The following is a 26,578-nucleotide window of genomic DNA, read 5'->3' on the forward strand; positions in this document are numbered from 1 at the left end:
CTTTGGAGGATAATTTCACAATATATGCTCAGGTTAAAAATATGTATGTCTTTTATTCAAAGACTAGGGTTCTTGCTGTGCATCCTGAAGAAATATTTATCCATTAACAACAAGGCTTACAAGCATTTTGATTAAAACTACAATATGATGATTTAATACAAACATTAAATGCAATATTTAAAATAGACTATGTGAGCTATGTATTATTTTGCAATGAAAATAGATCCAATGTAAATGTCTCAGTGAAAAAAAAAGCAAGTGGATGTATATATGGATGGGCAAATTTATCACTCTCATGGGGCCTGTGCAATTCTTGGATCTGCCCCTGAAAATATGTACTTTATAATATCACATGTGTAAAAAAAGGCTTTCACAAAATAAAGATGTATTTTTATATATTCATGTATATATACATTTTCTAACAAGCAGATTAGGAATTCCGAATATACACTAAATGCACAAAAATGTTTATTTTTGGAGTTGGGAATTCACATTCAGCATCTGAGTAGAGACAGGAGAAGTCTAAAGAGTTAACACTATAGACATTTTAAGATTTCTGTAGAATGAGCATATATTATTGTGTGATTAATGTAATTGAAATAAAACTTATTTTTAGCTACCCAAAAGGAAGAAAAAATTACTTGCTAGAATGTCATTTTTCTTGTCAGGAATAAAAAAGGGATATACACTCAATAGAAAAAATTATGAAAAATAAAATTGAAACGTGGAGGATAGTTTGTCAGCCTGCAACACATGTTCTGAAGAAAGCTACAAAAGAAAACAGAGGGAATAGTTGGAAACAAATATTCTAAAGGATGAAGTTTGAGAATATTTATAATAAATTGGTAGGAGAGTTTTCAGCCTGGGACTGATTTACAGGATTATGGTAGAATGAATCTTAGCCCCCTTATGAAACACTCCCGTTGTCATGCGGGACAGTCCCTCCACTTAGCCGAAACGTCCCCTTCCCTCTCTCTTGACTCTGTATTTGGTCACATGTCTGACTTCAGCCAATCACATGTGAGCAGGGGTGAGAGTGTTCTGTCCAGGGCCAGCCTACAGCTGCGGGCTCCCTCTTGCCAAGTCACATTAGGTCACCTGATCCCAAGAGTAACTGTAGCTGCATGATTATCAGTGAGTGATGTTTTAAAAGCACTGAGTCGTTTTTATACAATGGTAACTGAGTAATACAAATGCTGTGAAGGGTAGATAAAATAAACCCACACGTAGATAAAATACAGTGAAACTTAACAATATCAAGGATAAAAAAAAGAAAATTCTTAAAAGCAACCAGAAAAAAAAGGATTATCTTAAGATCCACAGTAATTATCCTGTTAGTAGACTTGACATTAAAAGGCAACAGAATTATATCTTTAATCTAGAAATGTATACCCAGGTAAAATACCCTTTAATAATGCAGGGAGAGCAAAAGAGACCAACGAGCCCAAACACCATCACATTAAAACTAAATCTACTGCTAAAATAAAGGCATCATGTGTGAGATAATAATTTTACATCTTAAGCATCATGTAAAAGAAAATCTAACAACTTCAATCCTGATAGTAAAAGTACTTTATAACAACAGAAAAAAATTATTTGAGAAAATGCAATAATGCTGGCCTTAAGTAAATTGATATTTGCAAAGTTCTGGAAGAGTGTCTGGGCCATAATAAATACTGTATAAGTAAATTGTTTTAAAAGGAATCAACTTTGCAGACTTTTGAGAACATGTTTTCTTGCAGAAATTGATTTCAATGTTAGTCTCCTGGAGACTGATAAAGTAAATACAAAACATTAAGCATAGAGTTGAACTGAAAAACACAATTAAAAAGTTTGACTTAATAGCTAAACACAGAGCATCATACCCAATAAATAAAACTGTATATTCTTGGGGTGCTTGGGTGGCTTATTTGGTTAAGTGTCTACCTTCAGGTCAGGTCATGATCTCAGAATTCTGGGATCGAGCCCTGCACTGGTCCCCCTGTTCAGTGGGGAGTCTGCTTTTCCCTCTCCCTCTGTCCCTTCCCCCGTTCATGCTCTCTCTCTCTCTCTCTCAGATAAATAAAATCTTTTAAAAAACTGTATATTCTTTTCAAGAAATACAAGACATTTAAAAATTTAACTATATTAAGAGTTACCAAGATATATAAAATATAATGTATATCTTTACCTGTCATCTAAGATAATATATATCATATTTACTTAATATGCATATGTTCTCATATAAGTATGTATAATATATATGAGAGCACATATATATACATATTAATGTAGTATTCCTTTCAAGAAGTTAGAAAACCAAAAATAAACTCAACATTAAAATGGAAATGAGAAAGGAAAGAACATAAATGAAAAACAAAGCCAGGGGTTTCTGGGTGGCTCAGTCCATTAAGTGGCAGACTCTTGATTTGGGCTCAGGTCATGATCTCAGGGTCCTGGGATGGAGACCCAAGTCAGGCTCCATGCTCTGGGTGGAGTCTGCTTGAGATTCTCTCCCTCTCCCTCCACCCCTTCCCTGCTCATGCTTTCTCTCTTTCTCTCTCAAATAAATAAAATCTTTTTAAAAAAAACCAAATAGTATAAATGATAATTAAAAATTCTTTTGTTTTTAAAGATTTATTTATTTATTTGAGAGAGCGAGGGAGAGTGAGCATGAGTTGGGGGTGGGGCAGAGGGCGAGAATTTCAAGCCAACTCCCAGCTGAGAGTGGAGCCTAATCCGGGGCTCAGTCTCACCAGCAGTGAGATCATGACCTGAGCCCAAACCAGCAGTCAGACACTTGACCCACTGAGCCACCCAAGCACCCTGATAAATAAAAATTCTAGTGAAGGAAGAGGGAAAACAGATGGTACAATTAAACAAACAAACGTGATTAAGTGTTCCTAACTAAAGACCAAATGTAGCTTTAAATTTTCCAAAAACCTTACCCTTAGTACTCCTCGAAGATACCAGGGCTAGATCACTGTTTATAAATAATAAATAATCCTCTTTCTATTCTAGCAAACAGAAGAAGGAGCCTGGTGGTGTAGGAACCCTGGGCGGCTCTCCATAGTACCAGGTTGAGCAGGAGGGAAAGACCAGGGCCACTCCCAACTTGAGTGGATAAAAAGAGTTTGGGTTGTTTATCTACTGGATACTTAAGGGAGGTGGTACAGTGAGGATACAGAGTACAGCAATCACATTCACACATTCGCCCAGCTACCCACTATTTATTATCTACCAAAATGTCTGACATGTTTCTAGACATTGGTCTTAGAGCAGTTAAGTGTTGGAGACTCTACTCTTAGGAAGCTTACATTTTGGTGGGGGTGCCAAATGAGTCTAAATGAGTCTAAATGAATTCATCTACATTAAAAAAAAGAACATATGTATATATGCATTATGTATTTATATTTGTTAAATATAAATATGCATTCATCTATAATGATATATATGCATTAACCTATAATATACATGCACTTAATATACATATGTGCATTAAATATAAATTATATATGGATTAATCTATAATGATATAGAGAGAGCAATATATCAATACCTATATTAGAAAATTGAAAAGTTAGAAATACTCAGTTTATTAGAGAACTAAAACATTCTCTGAGGCATTGTAAACCAGGGTAAGAGAATAAAGTATAGGTAGCAGTCTTACTTCAAATCCCTTCTTAGGAGCCACTGAGCAGGGACCAAGTGACAGGGTGTGGGATGTGGTAGAACTCCTGGTCTACCAGCCCAGCTATGGAAAGATCCCTACACCCAACTGTGGCTGGCCTGTTGGAGGCCCCCAGAACCCCAGTACAGGGCCGATGGGAGGAGACAGGCCACAGAGCAAGGGCCTGATCCCCAAACATCTTTAAGTCATGATAAGGACCTAGAATTTTATTCTAGGTGTCATGGGAAGCAAAGAGACAGATTTGAGAGGAAGAACAAACTGATTTGTCATGATGCTTTTTAGAGAATTGCTGGTAAGAGACTGAAATGTAAGGGGTCAAGACTGGGAACTGGGTGCCTCGAACAGAGGCCAGGGCAAGAACCTGGGTCCATGGTGATCCCCATCCTTGTCTGTCCCTCCAGTTCGACCTCACAACCCTCTATCCTCAACTCGCTTGAATAAATAGGTATTATGTCAAAGCTATTGTTAAGATAGCCTCTTCCCCTTTATTTCAAAAGGCTAAATATTCCTAGCACTTTTATACTAATTTCATTCTCATTATTTAATCATTTAACTTGCCTTTGAAACCTCTCCAAATTATGCACATTTGTCTAAACTGGTGGGCTCTAAAAATAGAACCATGGTTCCCAGAGTGTCCCGTGTAAGATCAGGAAAATTAACTTCGGGATACAAATTTTTCTATTGGAGTTAAATGTATTCTGATGATTCATCCGGTTGTCCTTTTTTTTACTCAAAGGTTCTGTTGCTGGTGGTTTTATAACATCTATGAACGAATTGGTGATTTGAGAAGTTTGACCCTAGGAAAGCTGTTGTCTTAGGCCAGGTTTCCTGAAAAATAATGTGTGCAGGAGGTTTATTGTGGGTGTTCTGTGGGTGCTTTAACACCTGCAAAGCAGAAAGGACATAGGACTGAGCTGATGGAGAAGCTGACCTACTATAAACTGAGAGCACAGTTCCCAGCAATTTCAGAACTGCTCTAACTGGAGATCAGATGCGTTCCTCACACTGCATATCCACCAGTCAGTGGATGCTGGGTGTCCCTGGATGGAGTTACAACCTTGATCAAAGCAGCTCCCTTTGGCCTGAAGACCTTACCTAGAGAGGGATTCACCAGCTGGGGATCGAGCATCTTGGTCCTGAGGAGGGGATCTGGGCAGCACAACAGCCAACACAGCTGATCACTGATTCGTAGTTGAGGCAGAGCTGATAAGTAGTATTTATCCTTTTAGGTGCCTCCTCATTCCAGAGATGTCACTCTATATCCAGCTGTGAAGAACTGCCCTGCTTAATATTCCTTACAGTCTGCAAGGCTCCGTGCCATTCTCATCTCGGTATATGCTTGCGTTCTAACCCCATCTCATGTAGTCTGCTGAATTTAGTACTTCCTACATCTCTGAATTGTGCTGTGCTTTGGTTTTTTAATGACAACACAAGGGGACCAAAAGCCTGAAAATCAGTCAAAGGTCTTTCTGACCCTCTAAAAGCAATGCATCCTTGATATAGAGTGCCTATCCCATCACACTCAGGTTTCTCCTTCCCTGCTTCTAGTGATTTTCCTGAGGGTGGAAGACTTTAATTGTCCTGACCCTCCTGAGCTCTACAGTTTGGTATATTTGGTTGCTTGATGGTGGCAGGGGTGATAGGGAAGGGGTCAGACAACAGAGGCGTCCACACAGCAGCTTCCTGTGAGCTCCTACTCAGAGCAGCCAGTGACCATTCCTGAAAGCTGCAAGAGGGCTCTAACCTTTATTTCCATGGCTTTGAGCATAAATCGTTGATCCCTGAAGAAATGAAATGTCAACATTGTTTTTGGCTCATTTTGGACACTAAAAGCAAGATTCTTCCTGATCTCTACAAGTGAAAATGCAAAGAAGCAGAATTCTTTTTTTTTTTTTTAAAGATTTTATTTATTTATTTGACAGACAGAGATCACAAGTAGGCAGAGAGGCAGGCAGAGAGAGAGGAGGAAGCAGGCTCCCTGCTGAGCAGAGAGCCCGACGCGGGGCTCGATCCCAGGATCATGACCTGAGCCGAAGGCAGAGGCTTTAACCCACTGAGCCACCCAGGCGCCCCAAGAAGCAGAATTCTTAAATGAGGGACTTCAGGAAACGATAGTGTTGCTCCTCCATGAGTGTAAGTAGGAATAGGTTGTCTTGAAATTTTTATAGCTCGCTTGGTATTTGTTTGTTTCATACATGCCTTCAAGAAGGATATCTCATTACATGTTCGTGTCCAGAGTGTTAAGCTTGAGTTTTGTATTTTCCTAAGCATCTGCCCCATCACCTATCACCAGGAAAAAATCTCTCTCTACTTCATGTTCATGTGACAGTTGTGATTGTGAGTTAGTGTCCTATACCACTAAGATCGGCAGAAGATCTGACTGTGAGTTGGGGCTCTGCCAGTTCTTACCTGATTTGAGTAGGGTAATGTGGAAGGAGATGAACCAAGACACGTTAAACCTAAGCCTTTATTTGTAATACTCTGGCATGAGAACTCTGAAGTAGTGTTCTTCCTTGGGAAAGAAAGGTGGAGTTTTTACAGAGCATTAGCCAGAGAGGCATAAGAAAAATTCAGCTAGCTTAAGGAAGAATAGGTCAAAGAATCTTTGGAAAAGGGAAGAATTACTCTTGCAGTTGGCAGGGGCTGGTGGGATAGTTTAGGTTCAGCAAGAAGGTGGAATAGGAAATGTTGCAGGGGCTAAAGTCGTTTGTAAAAATGGGGAGGGGGGCGGAGAGAAAGCTCCGGGGGTCAAAGTAATGCAAGTGCCACAGTAGAAATTTTGTCTTTCAAGGTCTTTTTCTGGGCCGTCCTCTGGTCAGCAGAGAAACTGTTGCTGACTTCTGAAATAGCTACCTTGGGTGCCTGGGTCACTCAGTTGGTTAAGCAACTACCTTCAGCTCAGGTCATGATCCTGGAGTACCAGGAACAAGTCCCACATCAGGCTCCTTGCTGAGTGGGGAGCCTGCTTCTCCCTCTGACCCTCTCCACTCTCATACTCTCTCTCTCTCAATCTCTCTGTCTCTCTCTCTATCTCTCTCTCAAATAAGTAAACAAAAAACCAAGCATGGACAGGACGGGTATCAGAAATGTTGGGACCATGCCTCTTAGAACAAATTCTGCCCCAGCAGGAATCAGTCAGGAGAATAGATCCCACCCTTTTTGGAATTTTTAGATAAGGTAGGTTTGATACCCATGCCTCTGTGTTCATTCTCAAGATTTGCCCAGACAACCAGGGTTAGGAGAAGAAACTTTCAGAACTTCATTCTAGCAATCAAATACATTAAAGCAAGGCAGTGGGGGAAGACAATGGGAAGAGAATGGTGGAAAGACTAAGTAGACTGTCAGCCAGAGGCCTGGAGTATGGGGTTCTCAGTTTAAAGTTCACCTTTGATGCTACATTCGAAGTTCTTGGGAGAACTACCCCCTTCTAGATGAAGTTTGATTCTGGAGAATCCCAAGAGCTTGTGTGTTAGATCTCCTGTCCATACAGATACTTAGGAGGTCAGGGTAAAATGTCTCTTCAACTTAGAAATAAGCATCCAAACTTAAAAACAAAAAACAAACAAAAAAAACAACAGTAGAAACTACTTTTAAAAAAAAAGTGGGGGAAGGTGCCTGGGTGACTCAGTCGGTTTAGCAGCGAACTCTGAATTTCCACCCTGGTCATGATCTCAAGGTCATGAGATCGAGCCCATGCCCAGCGTGGAGCCTCCTTAAGAGTCTCTCTCCCTTTCCCTCCACCCTCGACCCCGTGCTTGTACTTTCCTTCTCTGTCTCTCTTCTAAAAAATAAATAAATAAATAAACAAACAAACAAACAAACAAATAAATCTACTTAAAAAATAAAATTGAATACCATATGATACTTTATTAAAGTAAAAAAAAAAAATTCCTAACTATTGGATTGAAGTAGTGGTGGGTCTGTGAAGAGTTATGCTATTGCTAGTTCTCTCCAGGCCTCTCTCTCTCCTAATAGTAACCCCTGTGCCCTCCAGTTAGATCCTATTAACAAAGCTTTAAAATGCTATTATGGAGAGGGGCGCCTGGGTGGCTCAGTGGGTTAAGCCTCTGCCTTTGGCTCATGTCATGATCTCAGGGTCCTGGGATCAAGCCCCACATCAGGCTCTCTGCTCAGCAGGGAGCCTGCTTTCCCTCTCTCTCTCTGCCTGCTTCTCTGCCTACTTGTGATTTCTCTCTCTCTGTCAAATAAATAAAATCTTTAAGAAAAATGCTATTATGGAGAACCTAACATAAATTTACGTGTGTGTGTGTGTGTGTGTGTGCAGTGTGTGTGTGCATGCTTGTGTGTAATGCATGCTAGAAGGCATAAGATGCAACAATATTTAGAAGCAAATTTTCTAGTCCTTTAAGTGGGAAGAATTATCACTACTATTGATATGCATCATGTAAACCAAAATAATCTCAAAATACCACTGATGATTGTCAGACCAATGGTGAGATCCTGTTTGGGAAGAATAGACAGTGAATGAAAAAGTATAGTGAAAGAGAGTTTGCAAACAGTTTTTGGAGAGTCTGGTATGTAAAGCTAATGAGTTATCTTGTAGGCATAGGAGAGTCTGTTGAAAGTATTTGATCAGGGACCAAAGGGAGTAAAGTTCCTATGACAACACTGTGTGGTTTGGCTTAAGTGGAGACAGCCTGAAGGCAATAGGGCAATTTAGAAGTTATTGGAATAGTCCAGATAAGGAAATAAGGATTGAACTAGTGAGATAACACGCATACACACACACACACACACACACACACACACACACACACACACATATAAAATACATACGCACACACACACACTATATATATGTATATATATATGTGTATATAATCAGAGATATCTTTGAAATAGTATATTTCAACCTATAGGGCTTTGGCCAACCAGATTTTGAAGGGATAAGGGAGAGAGGAATTTAAACACAATTTTGAGGTTTAAAGCGTGGCTATCTAGAAGGATAGTGGTTCTATTAACAGAAGTAAGAGGAAATGGAATATGGAATACAATTAGGTTTGGTGTGGCTGGCAGATATATCAAGGATTTGATTTTGGACATTGCAAGACTGTCATCTTGGTCACTAGTTCTCAATGATCATATTACCAAAGATTAATTCAGTCCTTTTGATGAAACCTACACATGTGAAATGACAGTTAGGCCTGAAGTATGTGTAACATTATCTTCTAACAGTTTATGATTTTAAAATAAATTTTGTAATAAGAGTTTTGATGACCATCAAGGTGATCTGCACTACACAGTAAGTATGCAAAGCCATTTATCCACATGAACTTTTAAACTCTGAAAGGTGTATTATTTATGTTAGGAAATAACTTGGTAGCATAGAAACAAGGTGTGGTACTGCTGGGTATTCGACAGCTTATTTTGGTGCAATAATGAAAGGACAATTTAGAGGCACTTGGGTGGCACAGTCGGTTAAGCTTCCGACTCTTGATTTCAGCTCAGGTCATGATCTCAGGGTCATGAGATAGAGCCCCACATTGGGCTCTGCCCTCAGCGGGGAGTCTGCTTAAGATTCTCTCCTTCCTTTCCCTCTGCCTCTCCCATGGCTCTCTCCCTTTCTAAAATAAATACATAAATAAATTTCCTCAGAAACAGAAATCTTCCTCAGATATTATCACAAATGTCCAACAGAGCAGCAAACATGGAAAGCTCTTCTCCAATTTAAGCCTACTTGTGCACTGATGGCATGGTTTCCTGGCTTCCTTATGTGCAATAAATCCCCTCAGAGCTGACCCCTGCTTTCGTGTGTGTTGAATCCTTCTCTATTGGTGCAAGGGAACATGGGGCAGAGACCCTCAGCTGCAGATTTGTTGTGGGTTCTGTGGCAGGGCACTTAGGAGAGGGGACTTGTACTTTTTCTAGGCCCAAAAGTAAGGCTGGGTGTTGTAAATGCCAAGGCAAACAAATTTTAAAAATCGCAATAATATTACTAATTTGCAAACTGAAAGTTCTCCCTGCCTTTCTGTAACTCATGAACTTGTTCAAAATGTATGTCTATTAAGAGAAAAGGTAGGATTTGCACACTTTATGGGGCAAAGCCCAAGCCATTATCCTAAAACACAGATGTGCATATAATAGTCTTCATTTAGGTGCCCCTAAGTGGCTCAGTCGTTAGGTGTCTGCCTTCTGCTCAGGTCACACAGGATCCTGGGATGGAGTCCCATATGGAGCCCTGCATTGGGCTCCCTGCTCAGTGGGGAGCCTGTTTCTCCCTCTCCTGCTCCCCGTTTGTGTTCCTTCTCTCACTGTCTCTCTCTCTGTCAAATAAATAAATAAAATTTAAAATAATAACAATAACAACAACAACAATAATAATTCTTAATTTAGGTACATGCTATCTAAAAGAGACAACTCCAGGTCAACACCCACATAATGTGACCCAAACAAAGCTTTAATCTCCCCAAATCACTGCATTCCCCCCAACCAAGAGTCTACCTCAATGACACTAATTTCATCTTTCCCCAGATCACCCTCCTTATCCTTTAGTTTTTGGACATGATGCTTCTTACATACAAATTTTTCTTTTGATTTACCTAGGAAATGTATTTATTCCTTGAGACTGAATTCAAGTATTATGTTTTCTCTGGTCTTTCTGGAATTTCTTTAGGCAGTGTTAGATTTAAATCAACTATTATCCTGTTATATTTCATTTTCCATTTGAACACTTAGCACATCTGTGTTTTCATATATTGATATTAATCATTTAGTTGGTCTGTCTATTCTGCTTCATTATATTCTTCTAATTCAGGGGTCCCCTAGAAAAATCTAATTACAAGGATGCCTGGGAGGTTCAGTCCATTAAGTGAGGGTCTGACTCTTGATTTCAGTGCAGACCTTGACCTCAGGGTCATGAGTTCAAGTTCAAGCCCCACATTGGGCTCCATGTTTATATATTAAAAAAAAAAATAGAACTCCAATGGCAGGCATACGTTGTTTTATTATGCTTTACTCTATTACAGTTTGCAGATATTGTATTTTCTATAAATTGAAGATTTGTGGCAACCCTGTGTTGAGCAAGTTTATCGGCATCATTTTCCCAACAGCATTTGCTCCCTTTGTGTCTCTGTCTTACACTTTGGTAATTCTCACCATATTTCAATTTTTTTCATATTATTATATTTGAATCTCTGCAATGTCATGATAAAACTATAACAGATGAGGGTCTGCTTCTTAAGGATGAGCAAAGAAAGTGATTTCTCGGGATGGAATCAACACCTGGTCTAGAGGCTGTGAAGATTGTTGAAATGACAACAAAAGATCTAGAATACGACATAAACTTAATTAATAAGGCAGTGGCAGGGTTTGAGAGGACTGACTCCAATTTTGAAAGAAGTTCTACCATGAGTAAAATGCTATCAAACAGCATCCCATGCTCCAGAGAAATCATTCATGAGAGGCAGAGTTGATGGATGTAGCGAACTTCATTGTTGCCTTATTTTATGAAATTGCCACAGCCACCCCAGCCTTCAGCAGCCACCGCCCTGATCAGTAGCACCATCAACGTCAAGGCAAGACCTTCCATCAGCCAAAAGATTACAACTTTCTGAAAGCTCAGATGATGCTTAGCAATTTTTAGCAATAATGTATTTTTTTAGAAGATTTTTATTATTTATTTGAGAGAGAGAGAGATCACAAGTAGGCAGAGAGAGAGAGAGGGGGGAAGCAGGCTCCCTGCCGAGCAGAGAGCCCGATGCGGGACTCGATCCCGGGACCCTGAGATCGGGACCTGAGCCGAAGGCAGAGGCTTAACCCACTGAGCCACTCAGGCGTCCCAATTATGTATTTTTTTTTTAAATCAAGGTATGCATATTATTTTTTAGACATAATGTTGTACACTTAATAGACTATACAGAATAGTTTAAACTTAAGTTTTTTTAAAAAAGATTTTATTTATTTATTTGAGAGAGAGCGATAACATGAGTCGGGTGGGGGACAGAGCAGCAGAGGGAGAGGGAGAAGCAGACTCCCTACTGAGCAGGGCTCGATCCCATGACCTGAGCTGAATGCAGACACTTAACCCACTGAGCCACCTGTGTGTCCCTGAACATAACTTTTATATGTACCAAGAAACCAAAAAATTCATTTGACTCACTTAATTGCAGTATTTGGTTTATTGTGGATGATCTGGAATTGAACCTGGCATATCTCCAAGGCATGTCTGTAATGGAAAAAAAAAAAAAGAATCTACATAACAATTATTACTGAGACATAATGATGTATCAGGGGTTGCACTTACATTTTCTCTTCTAACCTTAGAGCAACATTCTATGTGGTAAGATTTAGCCTTAATTTACAGGTGAAATGGAGTCCCAGAGAAGCCTAGTGACTTGTCCAGGTCACACTCCTGGAGAACAATTGATTAGTTCTTGGTTTTCCTGACTCCAAAGACCTTTCTTCTAAACCCAATATTAGATGTTTCCTTTAAGATGATCTTACTTCTGGAAAGTTATCAAATTATACATGTCTTTGGTCAGTTTCTAATATATCTTTCTTGAAACTACAAACATGTACAGCTTGAAATACAGCTGTATTTGAAAATACAGATATCGTATCCCAGCTTAGTATGGGAATATTCACACTAGAGATCAGGATGAAGCCTGCTCAACTACTAACTTTATTTCTAAAAGATTCCTGAAACATCTTCCACAAAAACATTCATTTTTAATTATTGTCTTACCACGGGAAGAACTCATTGAGATGGGTACTGAGTGAGTTACAAAACACATTACCTGTTATAAGCAGACTCTAAATAAATTACTGTTGAATTGAATGTAATGAATGAATTATGCACAGGTATATGAGTTAAAAATTTAGCTATTTTCCCCAAGTTACTTTTTATATATAAATATTACCTTTATATAGCTGAATCTGTAGTATGAACTTGATTTATATGTGTTATTGATTGCTTTAAGTACTTTACTGAGGGGGCACCTGGGTGACTCAGTGGGTTAACGCTCTGCCTTTAGCTCAGGTCATGATCCCAGCGTCCTGGGATCGAGCCCCGCATCGGGCTCCCTGCTCAGTGGGAAGCCTGCTTCTCCATCTCCCACTCCCCCTGCTTGTGTTCCCTCTCTCACTGTGTCTCTTCCTGTCAAATAAATAAATTAAAAAATTCTTTTAAAAAAAGGTACTTTATTTGGGCTTCTCTAGTAAAAACAAAGAGAATGACTTCAACAGATCATCCTCAAGCTCTCAATATTATTCGGCTAGCATATATGTCAGATCCTTGGGAGCTAAAAAAGAAAAAAAAAACTTCTACTAAATATAAGGATAAGAGAATAAATACATTATGCATGGGCTTTCTAAATTGCAAGAACTTTCTTCTTTCTTGTGTGATGTACTTTAGGCAGTGGGATTCCACTTGGAAGATGTTGGTATTGACAAAGATTTTCTCTTTGACCAAATTCTAGCCAGGCTTCTCTGAGCTCTTGTCTCCACTAGGTCTGAACTCTGCAGTGCAATGACTTGAACAAACTCTAACATAGTTTCCAGTAGCTCGAGGTCGCATCCCCAGACTGACCCCAGCCCCCTTGAAGTGTCTGCCTGAGAAAGCACCAGACCATCACAAGGATGGACTGTTCTACAGCACCTGAGAATACACCCCTGACCATGCTTTCGTGAAGCATTTATTCAAAAGACTTGCCAGTGGCGATATTTCATTTGACTGTTTGAGGTGTATGTGTATCTACTACCACATAGGAGGGTCTTCCTCAAGAATCTGAAAGCCATCCTTTCAAATGTAATCATCAGGAAGGACACAGCCTCTGTCTCCGGACCTCTGTGGGAGGATAGAATCCTAACTTTGATAACTACCGGCCAGCGGACATAGCTGGCCGAATCACATCTACACTGACCAACCCTTGGCAATTTCTTCACTTCACTGAGTCTCCTGAGCCCCCACCTGCCTGCCTCCCTTTCTACTCCATCATTCCTCCTTCAACACGTCCAGTCGTCTGCAAATCGAGGTGGGGTTCTGTGCAAGGTGCATTCTTTTCCAAATTGCAATAGTTATTACTGATTAAAATCTGTCCTTATCACTTTAACTCGTGTCAGACTTTGTTCATTGTTGATGGTAGTTTTGCAAACGAGTGATCATCTTTAAATTTAGGTATTGGGAAACTGAATCTAGATGAGTCAGTACTATGAGGTGAAATGTCAACTCTCATGCCAAGTAATAGATTGCTGAAAGAAAGAATGCTTTGCACTTTATTGAAATTGAGATAAAATAAAGTAGACCAGCAATGTTCTTCACTTTGACTTAAAAGGATAGACACAGTCTAAAACACATTCATTACATCATATGTTATCTTGGAGAGAGCACGCATTTTTTTTTTCTGCAACTCCACTGCATATAAAATTGCTCAATTTTCTATATAAATAATCTTTTGTTTATGATGAACTTGATATTTATCCTTTGGAAAATACAGAACATATTATAAATGGAAAATCTTACAAATATTCACCACCCTTAGCCCCTGTTACTGTATTGTAGCATTTCTGCTATGCATTTTCTGTTTTCTTACAATTAACATTACATCATAGAAGAGTCTCCTGTGTCATTAATAATCCTCGAAAGCCTGTATTTATTGCCTACATATACCAGTATATGCATGTATGTAGCACAATTAATGTGATACCCTTAATCTGTGCTAGAGAATAGTGCAGGAAAGAGTATCTGGATTGACAAATAATTTTGTACTGTTGGACAAAATTGGAAACATTGGACTGTTCTTTAAGCTTCATTTGTGGAAATGACACTATGGATTCAATGTGCAGGAACATGGCATGCTTTCGACATGTATTGCCAATTTTATTTCCTTCCCACAACTCTGTTCCAATTTAGAACCTCTTTGGAAATATAAGAAATTGTTGTCTATACACATCCTTTAGAAAATTTCTCCTTTTGAGGTTTTTTTTTTTCCCCCTCATCGGATAGGTGAAAAATGGTCTTTTATAGGGGCATTCATTTATTTCTTTGATTACTGGTGAAGCCGAACTAAATCCCCCAAAGAGAAGTTCAGGAGGAAAGTAAGGCTGAGGAATATAGCACAAAAGCCATAATGAAGTCTTCTTTCCTGGACACCTCTTAAAATAGACAGATGTTTATATCCCTTGGGAGGTTTCATCTAATGCCACCCGACAAAAAGAAAACATCACATTCCTAGGGCATCACCTTTTGTAGTTCACTAAACCAGTGTTTCTGAAATTGTTCTTGGGCTCAGCCGTCCTTGGCTCCGGGGGACTCTGACGTAGACTCCCCAGGGAGAATGACCGCACAGGCTGAAGCAGAGTGAGGGTCACGAGCCTCACAGTTTGGGGTGCTCTCATCAGAGAAATGCCTGACTGGGCTAGAGGCAGACAGTTTTACATCACTGATATGGTTAAAGATCAAACAAAATGGAGGAACAGAGATATTTTACAGTTTGTCGAATGTCACACACCTCTTAGTGATATAAACACCAACATCTCATAATGCTTCACAGACGTACATACATTGTGTATATTTTCTCGCTTTCCCCCTCTTCTACACCCCTATAGCCCCCATCCTATTTGGCAAGGGGACAAATGTCCTAAAAATGTGTCATCCTAGATGTTGACAGTATTTGCCTTAAGCGTTACTCATGCTGAACCTCACAGCTGTGGGTTTCATGCTTTTCTTACAATCCAGGTCTTGTTTTTTTCCTAAAACATACTCATGCAAATCCTGAAGAATACAGAAATAAAAAGCCAGACTGAAGAAATGAGTGGAAATTGACAGAATTTTAATGTTCCAGAAGCTGCTGCATTACAAATATAAATGTAGTTACATGAAAGAAAGAAGCATGGAAAATGTCGGTTTCCTTCTAGCCAATTATGGAACACTGGTGGCTTTCTGGTGGAGTTCAGGTCAGGGGCTCTCTTTTTTTTTTTTCTTCCACATCGAACTAATAGTTTTTAGTACAGATTTGGAAACTTCAGCCTCTTAAAACACTGAGATTGCTGTTATGGTAAAAACAATCTTTCTTTCACATGAAAATAATGAAATTTCAGTTTTTTTTTCTTCTTTTCAATTAATCTTATTTCCCCTCTTTTAAAATGGTATCACTTAGAATTTGCAATAAGACATATTTCAGAAATGCATAATTTATTGTTTTTTGAGTCTTTAATTGGGTCTCTGTCAGCTAAATAACTACACTGTGACATCCTGGGTCAACTCATTTAGCTGAACTGGGTTAAAGTTCTGGGCCGTTGCATATAATTCTCTCACTTAGTCCTGTATGTTTGTATCTCAATTCCACGGCTCAAAAAAACAGTCCTGACTCAGGGTGACCTCCGGGTCTTTGTGTGCCCAATTAGCCATTAAACATTTAACAATCTTGTTCCTTTTTCAATATTGCCTCTTACATAATAGGGCCTAGAATCGTGTAACTACATTTCTCAGAACCTCTGCCAGCACTCGGAGGCATCAGTTAGAGACACTTGTATGAAATTTGGGAGGTGGAAAACAAACAGAAGTCATGATGCCTCTTGGCAGGTTGGGGCAGGAGTGTGGGCCTTGGCCTTGGAAGCCGGGAGGCATTTCCAGTGATTCCGGGCATCCCCCTGAGAGTCATCCCTCATGCCTAGTGGCAGGTCGCTGTGAGCTCACTGGCTGTTGTCTCCTGCAGTTCCTAATTTCTTGAACATCAGTAGATTTTTCCTGACCTTGCTTGCGAGGTCTCCAAATCATTTTGAGAGCTGCTATTTTTTCTGTATCGAATGAATACCTTCCTTCTTGGAAGAGCTGCTGTAATGTCTGTTTCCCTAATGAAACACTGATACACTAATTTTCTTCATTTCTGAAAAAAACGGATCTCAAATTTCATTCCAGAGTAAATCCTTCTATGTTTGCCAAGTCAGACGAGGCCTCATCGTATTCACCTCTCAATTTAGTGTGACATACATACTTCTCAAGTTGCCACAGTGTGTGTGTACTATTTATGAGGAGCATTGCCCAGGGTACTGATCAAGCATGGAGATAAATACGATTCAGGAGCTCAAAGGACACGTGCTGGAAGAGAGAAAGCACACAGCTTATGTAAGACACCCTGCGACATGATCTGAGAGGCATAATAGAGGGAACACAAAGGGAAATTAAAAATATTTGAACAGGGGAGGTTTGGGGAAACTTCATAGGGAATTTATTTGTTAAAAAGCTGACAAAGGGATACAGCTAGAATTCAAGAAAAGGAAGGGGGCACCTGGGTGGCTCAGTCAGTTGAGCATCCAACTCATTCTCAGCTCAGGCAGGACTCGATCTCAGGGTCATGAGTTCAAGCTCCATGTGGGAGCCCATGCTGGGCATAGAGACTCCTTAAAAAAAAAAAAAAATTCAATAGAAGTTTAGTGTCCTACAGGTGTTTGAAATACTTGAAAAGTAATGTGAATTTCCGTGGTGGGTTGAGGGTATATTGGCAGACAGAAAGACGTTGGAACCAGTTTGTAGATGGCTTTGGGTGCTATGCCAGTGACTTTGTTCTGTATCTTATGGTGAGCAGACTTCCATTGCCTTGAGCATGGCAATGATATAATCCTATCGGTCCTTACTACGTGGAACTGTTTAGAAGAAAATAGTGAGCAGTACCTACACTTAGGTAAGTAGAGGCATAGTCGTCATCAACAGAAAGATAGCTTGAGAGTTTGAGACCTACCTCTGGGGTGTTCCGAGTGTCTAGAGGAGAGATTAAAGAGTTGAGAGTGAACACAGATTCTCTATGTTATTTCTTACTGCTCAATTCAGGTGGAAGGAATCCAGAAATTGTACTATTTATGCCAGCTTCCATGTATCTTTGATAAATGGGAAGTACGTGAAAGGAACTGCTTGCTTTTTAATCCTTGCCATTCTGCTCTCAGATGTTATTACCAAATCTCATTTATCAGGAGAAGAAAGGAGGGAAAGAGAGCTGCTGCAGGGGACCGTCACTCACGGGCAAGATGGGAATAGATCTCAAATGCAATGTTTCATCCAGTAGACGGCTTTCTTGTTCAATTAGCCTAAACTCAAACCCTGGCACTTAACCTCTACCCTCCTGTCAGCTTTTGTACTAGGCTTAGTGTAGGGCTACTTCTGAGGGAATAAAAACAGGATTTTATCAGCTCTCGCAAATATACTAGTGCAAGCATGATAGAGTGGGTTGACAAACTGGAGATACAGAACTCTCGTATTTAAAGAATTATTTACAAGAAGGGAGACTGACCTTCCAAGAATCACGGTGAAAAAAACACACAGTGATTCTAGTTGATGTCATGAAGGCAAAGCCTGGGGAGATAATTTGATTTTTATAGCCAGCAATGTTTGATTCAGGGCACTGGGAGTTTGGGAAAAATTTCATTCATTTTCTTGCAGCAATGCATAGCAAGCCACTGTATCTCAGTCCTAAAGAGGCAAGATGTAGAAGAGCCAATGAATCGTGGATGAGACAATCAGGAGGCTGAGGGCCAGGGCTGCCTCTGAAACAGGATTATTATGTGATTTGAGAACTTGATCTAACTCTGCTGGTCATGTATTTCCCACTTATTTAAACTGATGAAACTGAACTGAAGGGGCTTGCCTTGAATTTTAAGCTCTCAAAAATTCTATCACCCTCATGGAAAATAAAAAATAGTATAAAATACTTTAAAAACTCGTGTGTTTTCCTTGAAACTTACCCTGATTTTTTTCTTAGGGATTTCTTTTATTATTTGCTTTTTTTTTTTTTCTTCTGGGATTCCATTTTTTTTTTTCTTCAAGGATTTCAAGAGTTATGTGCCATTGTTCCTTTGTTTTGTAAAATTCATTTTCAGTAGACTTAACATTAATTTCTGAAGATTTAATTGCTAAATTTCTGGTGGGGAGAAGCTCTTCATGTGGAAAATCTTCCTGAAAAAGTTATACTTAACCACTTTTGCTTTTGAAGGAGACTTCAAATTATTGGATAGCTTGTGCAGATAATGGACATCAGGGCAACTTTTTCTTTTGTGTGCCTGTGTGTGAGTTTCCCTTTCTCCACCACAGGTAATTCACATGCAAATTGGAAGACATTTTACTTAGACAGAAATAGCATTGCCATTTGGTTTTTACTATGGATTGCCTACATTTTAATATTTTATCCTATTTATCAACTTTAAAGTAGACAAAAATTCATGTGATTCCCATTTGTGTGGAAAATCTGCTATGTCAGTTTCACAAAGGGAAAGTCCCTTTGGCTTTTTTCTATTTATAGGAACCATTGTATTTGGTTAATATGTTTTCATTAGGTTTTTCAAGCTCATACAACTTGCATGCCCTTTTCATTTATTTGCAATGATCTCTCACTTTTCATGAATAAGATTCTGAGTTTTCTCTTCATAACATCATGCAAATGACTCAATTGAAGGCAGATTTTTTTCTCTTTGTTTCTCTAACATATAAGGTATTTTATCTCCTTCTGAATTTGAAAGACATTCTCTTTCAGACCTTTTCCTCCAGGTTTTGCCAGCCTCTTATAGAAAGGAAACTTCAACTTGAAAAAAAATGTGATAAGGAATTGAAAACACTTTGCACAAAGAGACAAGCAGATGTTTGTTTGTATTTCACACGATGTTACTGGCTATCAAGGGAGAGCCATTCCTGTACTATCTCTCATTGTCAGCCATCTGATACTAACGTGGACATCTTCAGTATTTGCAGTGTGAAGATCGAGAGATCTTTTAGTTTTTAGGACCAACTTAAAATGGGAGCAAAATAAGTGATGTTGTTCAATTAGCTAATAGATCTCTGAGGAAGTTGGGATGAGTATCTAGAAAACTGCTCTTCATACCTCCATAAATAATGCTTCTCTGTGTAGCTTGAACAACAGCATTGAATAGTTTTGCCTGTTTTTTGATATTTTTAGGAATTGGAATTTAACACTATGTACTCCTTTTTTATCTAGATTCTTCCTCCTTCCTTCCTTCCTTCCTTCCTTTCTTTTTTTAAGGTTTTACTTATTTATTTGAGAGAGAGAGAGAGAGGAAGCACAAGCGGTGGGAGAGGCAGAAGGAGAGAGAGCCAGGCCCAGGGCTCCATCCCAGGACCCTGAGATCATGAGCTGAAGGCAGACACTTAAACCACTGAGCCACACAGGTACCCCCTGATTGGATTCTTTCACTCAACATGGAGTTTATGATATCATTGCATATAGTTGCAGATCATTCTCACTGTTAAAGAAGTAATAGTAACTAATAGTAAAGGCAATTTTCTTTCTTAACTATTGATGAACAATTTTTTTTTTTTTTGGCATGTCTTCTGGTAAATGCAAATGCATATGTATCAGATATATACCTATGGGTGGAATTGCTGAATCATAGCACTCTACCTACTGCGCTAACGAGGCACCTCATACTCAGATTTATTAGTCACTCTCAGATGGTTTTCCAAAGTGAATACATCAATATAAACACTACTGACAATATATGAGAGTCATAGTTTTACTACATTCTCACTGAAACTTAGTATATATTTTCTTCTCCCTTTCCTTCATCTTCTTTACACATTGTATCCATTCTCATAGGAATATAATTATATGGCATGATTCCTGCATTTTCCTCATATCGAAGAGGTTGAGCACATATTATATGCGTTTTGGCCAGTGGAATATACTTGCACAAATTTCCTGAGTAAGTTTTTGCCAATATTTAAATTTTATCTTGACTTCTTAGCACCTTGTAAAAATTCTTTATATTACAGATGCAAGCCTTTGTTCAGATATCACAAGTATCTTCTCCCACTCCATGACCTTCCTTTTTCTCTCTATTCATGATAGTCCTTAACTATAGTATGTTCTGACCCATTGAAGTTTTTGTTATTATTTATGATTATTTATTTTCATGCCCTGTGAAAGAAATCTGTGCCTCCTCCAAAGTCCCGAAGATATTATATGTTTTACCTTTTTCAGTTAGATCTGCAATGAATATGGTATTAATTTTGATATGCTGTGTGAGGTTAGGATCAAGAGTCACTTTTTCCAAACGCATATCCAATTGACACAGTAATATTTATTAAAAAAAAAAAAAAGTTCTTCCTGCATTGCAGTGACATCTTTATCAAAATACCCATGTGGGTATTTTGTGTGGTTGGTGTGTGTGGTTGGTCTCTCTTTTGAAAAATACAAAACTCGGGTAAACTAAGTCATATATAGTGGTTTGGTATCTGTGTGTATGTGTGTTCATGTTTCTTTTAGTTATATTGAAATATACTTTATTTTTTCAGATATTTTATTTATTTATTTGAGAGAGAGAGAGAGGACGAGAGAGAGCATGAGAAGGGGGAGGGTCAGAGGGGGAAGCAGACTCCCCGCTGAGCAGGGAGCCTGATATGGGCCTCTATCCTGGCACTCCAGGATCATGATCCGAGCCGAAGGTAGTGGTTCAACCAACTGAGCCACGCAGGGACCCCTATTGAAATATACTCTCTATATTAAAAAAACCACTGATATTAGATATGGATTTCACTAATTATATACGATCAGAGGAGCCCCGTCAATTCAAGATATAGAGTACTGTCACTCTATAATATTTCCTCAGTCCCCTTTGCAGGAATATCCCTCCAGACTACCAGCCAGGCATGACTACTGACAGAAAGACAGGCTTTCTGTCACTAATGTTGCATTTTCAAGAATTTCATGTACATATGTTCATACTGTATGAACGTACTGTACTGCATGAATTTAGTATTAGACTGATTTCTCTGGCGTTTTTCTGAGAGTCATCCCTACTGTTGTGTCTATTAATATTTGGTTCTTTTGTATTGTTCACTGGCATTCCATATGACGAATATACCACATTTTGCTTATCCATTTTTCAGTTAATGAACAATTGGGTTGCTTCTAATTTGATGTTATTATGAATAATGCTGCTAGTGAATATCACTAGACAAGTCTTTGTGGAGATATATGTTTTCTTGGGTTTCTCTCAGATAATATCTTTAATGAAGTACGATGTAGTACAATGTTCTGTGATAATAGATATGTTCCTATAGCCACACTGTATGACCCGGTAGTCCCTAGCCGTATGTGACTCTTTGGAACTTGAAGTGCGACAGATGTGACTGAAAAAGCTAAATTTGGATATTATTTATTTGGATATTATTTATTATTTAATTTTAATTTATTTCAATTGAATTTAATTAAATTAATTAACTTACATTTAAATTTAAATAGTCACGTGTGGCCAGTGGCTATTGTATTGCACAATGCCGTGAGTGGGATTGCTAGGTCAAATGGTAAAATTATGTTTAAACTTAGACTGTGTTGACATAGTATTTTTAAAGTGGTTGTACCATTTGTCATTCCCATTGACAGGGCATGATTCTTCCAATTGCTCCACATTCTTGCCAACATAATGTTAGTTCTTTCAGCTTCAAACAAGTACGTAGCCTGTTTTTTATTGGATTATTTGTCGTATTAATATAGTGTTGTAAATATTTTGGATGCAAGCTCTTTTCCTGATTTATGCTCTGCAAACATTTTCTGCCAAATGTAGCTTGTCTTTTGTTAACTTGGAGACATGATAGCTAGTTTTATGTGACAACTTTGCAATGCTAGACAGTGGTACTCAGATATTTGGTAAGACATTATTCTGGATGTTTCAGTAAAGGTGTTTTTTAGATTGAACTGACATTTAACTAGATTAAAATTGGTGGCCCAGAGGCTTGAACTGTAGCTTCCTTGGGTCTCCAGTCTGCTGGCCTACCCTGCAGATTTTGGGTTTGCCAAGTCTCCACAAAATTATATGAGCCAATTTCTTAAAATTCCCCTTCTGTCATTCTTTCCTCCCTCCTTCCCTCCTTCTTTTTTCTTTCTTCTTTTTCATCTAAATATCTATCATCATCTACCTATCTATCATCTACCTATTATCTATTTATATAATCTATTTTTTTAAAGACATTATTTATTTGACAGAGAGAGAGAGAGAGAGATCACAAGCAGGAATAAAGGCAGGCAGAAAGAGAGGGGGAAGCAGGCTCCCTGCTGAGCAGAGAGCCCGATGCGGGCTCCATCCCAGGATCCTGAGATCATGACCTGAGCCTCCTGAGATCATGACCTGAGCCGAAGGCAGAGGCTTAACCCACCCAGGTGCCCCTCTATATAATCTATTTAATCATCTATCTGTTGTCTGTCTATATTTGTCCTCTATCTATCCATATTCTGATGCTTCTGTTTCTCTAGAAAACCCTAATACAAAGAAGATATAGTGTTAATTTTCGTGAAGTTTATCTTATTATTTGCTTTATTCTTTTCCAGATTTTTTTGTGTGTTCTTCATAAGAAATCTTTCCTTACCCAGTTTCAGAAAGATTTTGTTATTTAGTGTCTTCTAGAAGTTTTATGGGTTTAGCTGACATATTTAAGTTTATGATTCATTTTTGAGTTAAATTTTATTTCTGGTGTGAGGTTAGGGAGCATTATTATTTTCCAAGTAGATATCCTATTGTTCTAATAGCATTTGTTGTAAACATTGCCTTCACTTATTAAATTACATTTAAACTTTTGGAGAAAATCAGTTGATCATGTAAGTATAGGTTTATTATTGACTCTATTCTGTTCCACTGATCTGTATTTCTCTCATTAAGCTAATAGCTCTCTGACTTGATTAATGTAGTTTGTAATAACCGTAGGAATTAGGGAGTGCAAATTCTTCAAATCTGGTCCTCTTTTCCTTTTAGTTCTTTGAGTCCTTTGTATTTGCATGTAAATTTTAAAATCAACATGTCTATTTCTTTAAAAATAAAATCCTGCTGGTATTTTAATTGGAATTGTGTGGACTCTTTGCATTGGTTTGGGGAGAATTGCCATTTTAACTACCTTGAGTTTTCCAAAACATGCAATATTTTATATTTTTCAGTATATTTATTGTGTATTTTTCATTAATTTCGAGTATTTTGATGTTATTATAAATGGAATTGTTTTATAATTTTATTTTCCAATTTTTCATTGCTACTGCATGTGAATACTAATTATCTTTGTGCATTTATCTTGTATCCTGTGAATTTGCCCAACTTATTTTTTTAATTCTAGTAATTTTATTTTATTTTTTTTTTTGGTAGAGTCATTAAGAACTTCTACCTGTTTGAGCATATCACTTCAAATTAAGAGTTTTCTTTTTCCCTTCAAATTTGTATGTCTTTTTCTTGTCTTACTGCACTGGTTAGGACCTTCAGTATAATACTGAATAGAAGTTTCAAAAGCAGACATTTTTGCCTTGATCCTGGTCTTAGCTAGAAAGCCAAACCTTGGTATTTTTTTTTTTTAAAAGATTGTGTTTATTTATTTGACAGAGAGAGAGAGAGAGAGAGATCACAAGTAGGCAGAGAGAGAGGCAGAGAGAGAGGAAGGGAAGCAGGCTCCCCGCCTAGCAGAGAGCCCAATGTGGGGCTCGATCCCAGGACCCTGGGATCATAACCTGAGCCGAAGGCAGAGGCTTTAACCCACTGAGCCACCCAGGTGCCCCCAAACCTTGGTATTTTAATGCTAGTTGCAAATTTTATCACAGATGACTTTAATTTGGTTAAGTTCCCTTTTATTCCTTGTTTCCTGAGAGGTTTGATCTTAAATGGGAGTTGAATTTTGTCAAGTGCTTTTTTTCCTTGCATCTTTTGCAATGATTATGTGTTCTTTTCTCTTTATTCCATTAACATGGAGAATTACATTTGATGATTTTATTCTTTAAATTTATTTTTGCAAGATTTTATTCATTAATTTGACTGAGAGAGAGTACAAGCAAGGGGGAGCTGCAGGTAGAAGGAGAAACAAGCTCCCACTGAGCAGAGAGCCCAACACAGGGTTCGATCCCAGGACCCTGGGATGATTTTAATTCTTATAAAATCTGTAATTTCTGAAAGAAACCTTATATGGTCATGCAATATTTTTCTTTTTACATATCATTGAATTCATTTTACTAAAATTCTCTTAAATTTTTAATATAATTTTAATTTTTTTCAGTGTTCCAAAATTCATTGTTTATGCACCACACCCGGTGCTCCATGCAATATGTGCCTCCTTAGTACTCACCACCAGGCTCACCCAACCCTCCACTCCCCCCCAAAACCCCTCAGTTTGTCTCTCAGAGTCCATAGTCTCTCATGGTTTGTCTCCCCCTCCAATTTCCCCCAACTCCCTTCTCCTTTCCTTCTCCCAATGTCCTCAGTCTCCCAATGTCCTTATGCTCCACAAGTAAGGGAAACCATATAATTGATTCTCTCTGTTTGACTTATTTCACTCAGCATAATCTCCATTCCCATCCATGCTGATACAAAAGTTGGGTGGGTATTCATCCTTTCGGATGGAGGCGTAATACTCCATTGTATATATGGACCGTATCTTCTTTATCCATTCGTCCGTTGAAGGGCATCTTGGTTCTTTCCACAGTTTGGCGACTGTGGCCATTGCTGCTATGAACATTAGGGTACAGGTGGCCTTTATTTGTGTTCATGAGGGATAATTATCTGTAGCTTTCTTTTTTTTCTCTTTGACTGGTTTGGTGTCATGGTAGTAATGGCCTCATAAAGTGAGCTGTGAACCATTCCCTCTTCTATTTTCTGTAAGTTTGTGTTAAAAGAGTAATGATTCTGCCTAAAATATTTGGAAGAACATACCAGTGTAGCCATATCCTCATTTTCTTTGAAGAAGGTTTATATATCTAATTGATTATTTTTTATTGATATAGAGCTTTTATAAGTTTTCTAATTTTTACAAGTCAATTTCAAATAATTTTTGCCTTTTGAAGATTATGTCCATTGTATCTACATTGTCAAACTTACTGATATTATGTTGTTGATAATAATCCCTTATTATCACTTTAATGTATGTAAGATAGCTATGTCTCACTTTTATTCCTAAAATTGTCAGTTTTTTCTCTTTTTCTTTTTAGATTGTCTTGCTAGAGGTTTATCAATTTTAATAAACTTCTCAAATAACCAGTTTTGGGTTCATTGATTTTCTCTATTTTTCTATATTCTCTTTGATGGAATTCTGCTCTTAAATTTATTTTCCCCTTCCTTCAACATACTTTGGGAATACTTTCTCTTCTCTTTCTAATTCCTTAGGGTAGGTGACAGATCATATTGCTGTTCGATTTTTTTTTTCCTAGGGAAAAGCAAGCCTGAGTTCTTCCTCCTTTGTGTAGGTGGGAAACCAAAAGCTCACAAGAGCTTCCTGAACTCAGTGACTCCCACTCCAGCCCCAACCCCAGCCCCAACCCCAGACCCAACCCCATCTCCTACCGCAGCCCTTGACTATACTAAAGACACAGATCATCCTTATTGGACCTGTGTTAGTGGTTTGCCCTGGAGTCACCTGCTTCCCACAGGTGACTTTAGCAACTACTAATTTAGCCACTGCAGCCTTCCTGTCCTTACTGTTTGCATGGCAAGTGTTTTCCATATATTCCCTTTCATGTCACCTCTCTTTATATTTGTAACTCTTATAAACATCCTATAGTTGGGACTAGTTTTTAATTCTATCCGATAACCTCTTTCAGTCTTTGTCCATTATATCTGATATAATTCTTCATATGTTTGAATTCGGGGTTACCATTTTATTATTTATTGCCCACTTCTCTCTTCTATTTATTTTTTTGTTCCTCAGTTTCTCCTTTACTGACTTTTATTTGAATATTTTCAGAATTTCATTTTAATTTTTCTATTGGGTCTTCAGCTAAATTCTTTTTTAAAAAGAGGTTGCTCTCCTGTATAAAACATATGCCCTTAACTTTTAAGTCTATTGTTAATACTGTATCAGTTCATGTAAAATATAGCAAACCTTGTGACTGTATATTGCCATGACTACCCCTAACTTTTCATGTTGTAATTATTATATATCATATCTACAGAGATTATAAACCCCAAGGAAATGTTATAATATTTGCT

The 26,578-nt window shown here is 38.3% G+C and overlaps 1 pseudogene; it reads right to left on the reverse strand.

Moving 5' to 3' along the window:
* LOC116882598 overlaps positions 1-20,689 on the reverse strand; it is a 36,315-nt pseudogene extending 15,626 nt beyond the window's left edge.
* Between the last annotated feature and the right edge of the window lie 5,889 nt (positions 20,690-26,578).

Source organism: Lontra canadensis, unplaced genomic scaffold (assembly GCF_010015895.1).
Source record: "Lontra canadensis isolate GAN:19392208 unplaced genomic scaffold, GSC_riverotter_1.0 scaffold85, whole genome shotgun sequence".
NCBI classification, from domain to species: Eukaryota; Metazoa; Chordata; class Mammalia; order Carnivora; family Mustelidae; genus Lontra; species Lontra canadensis.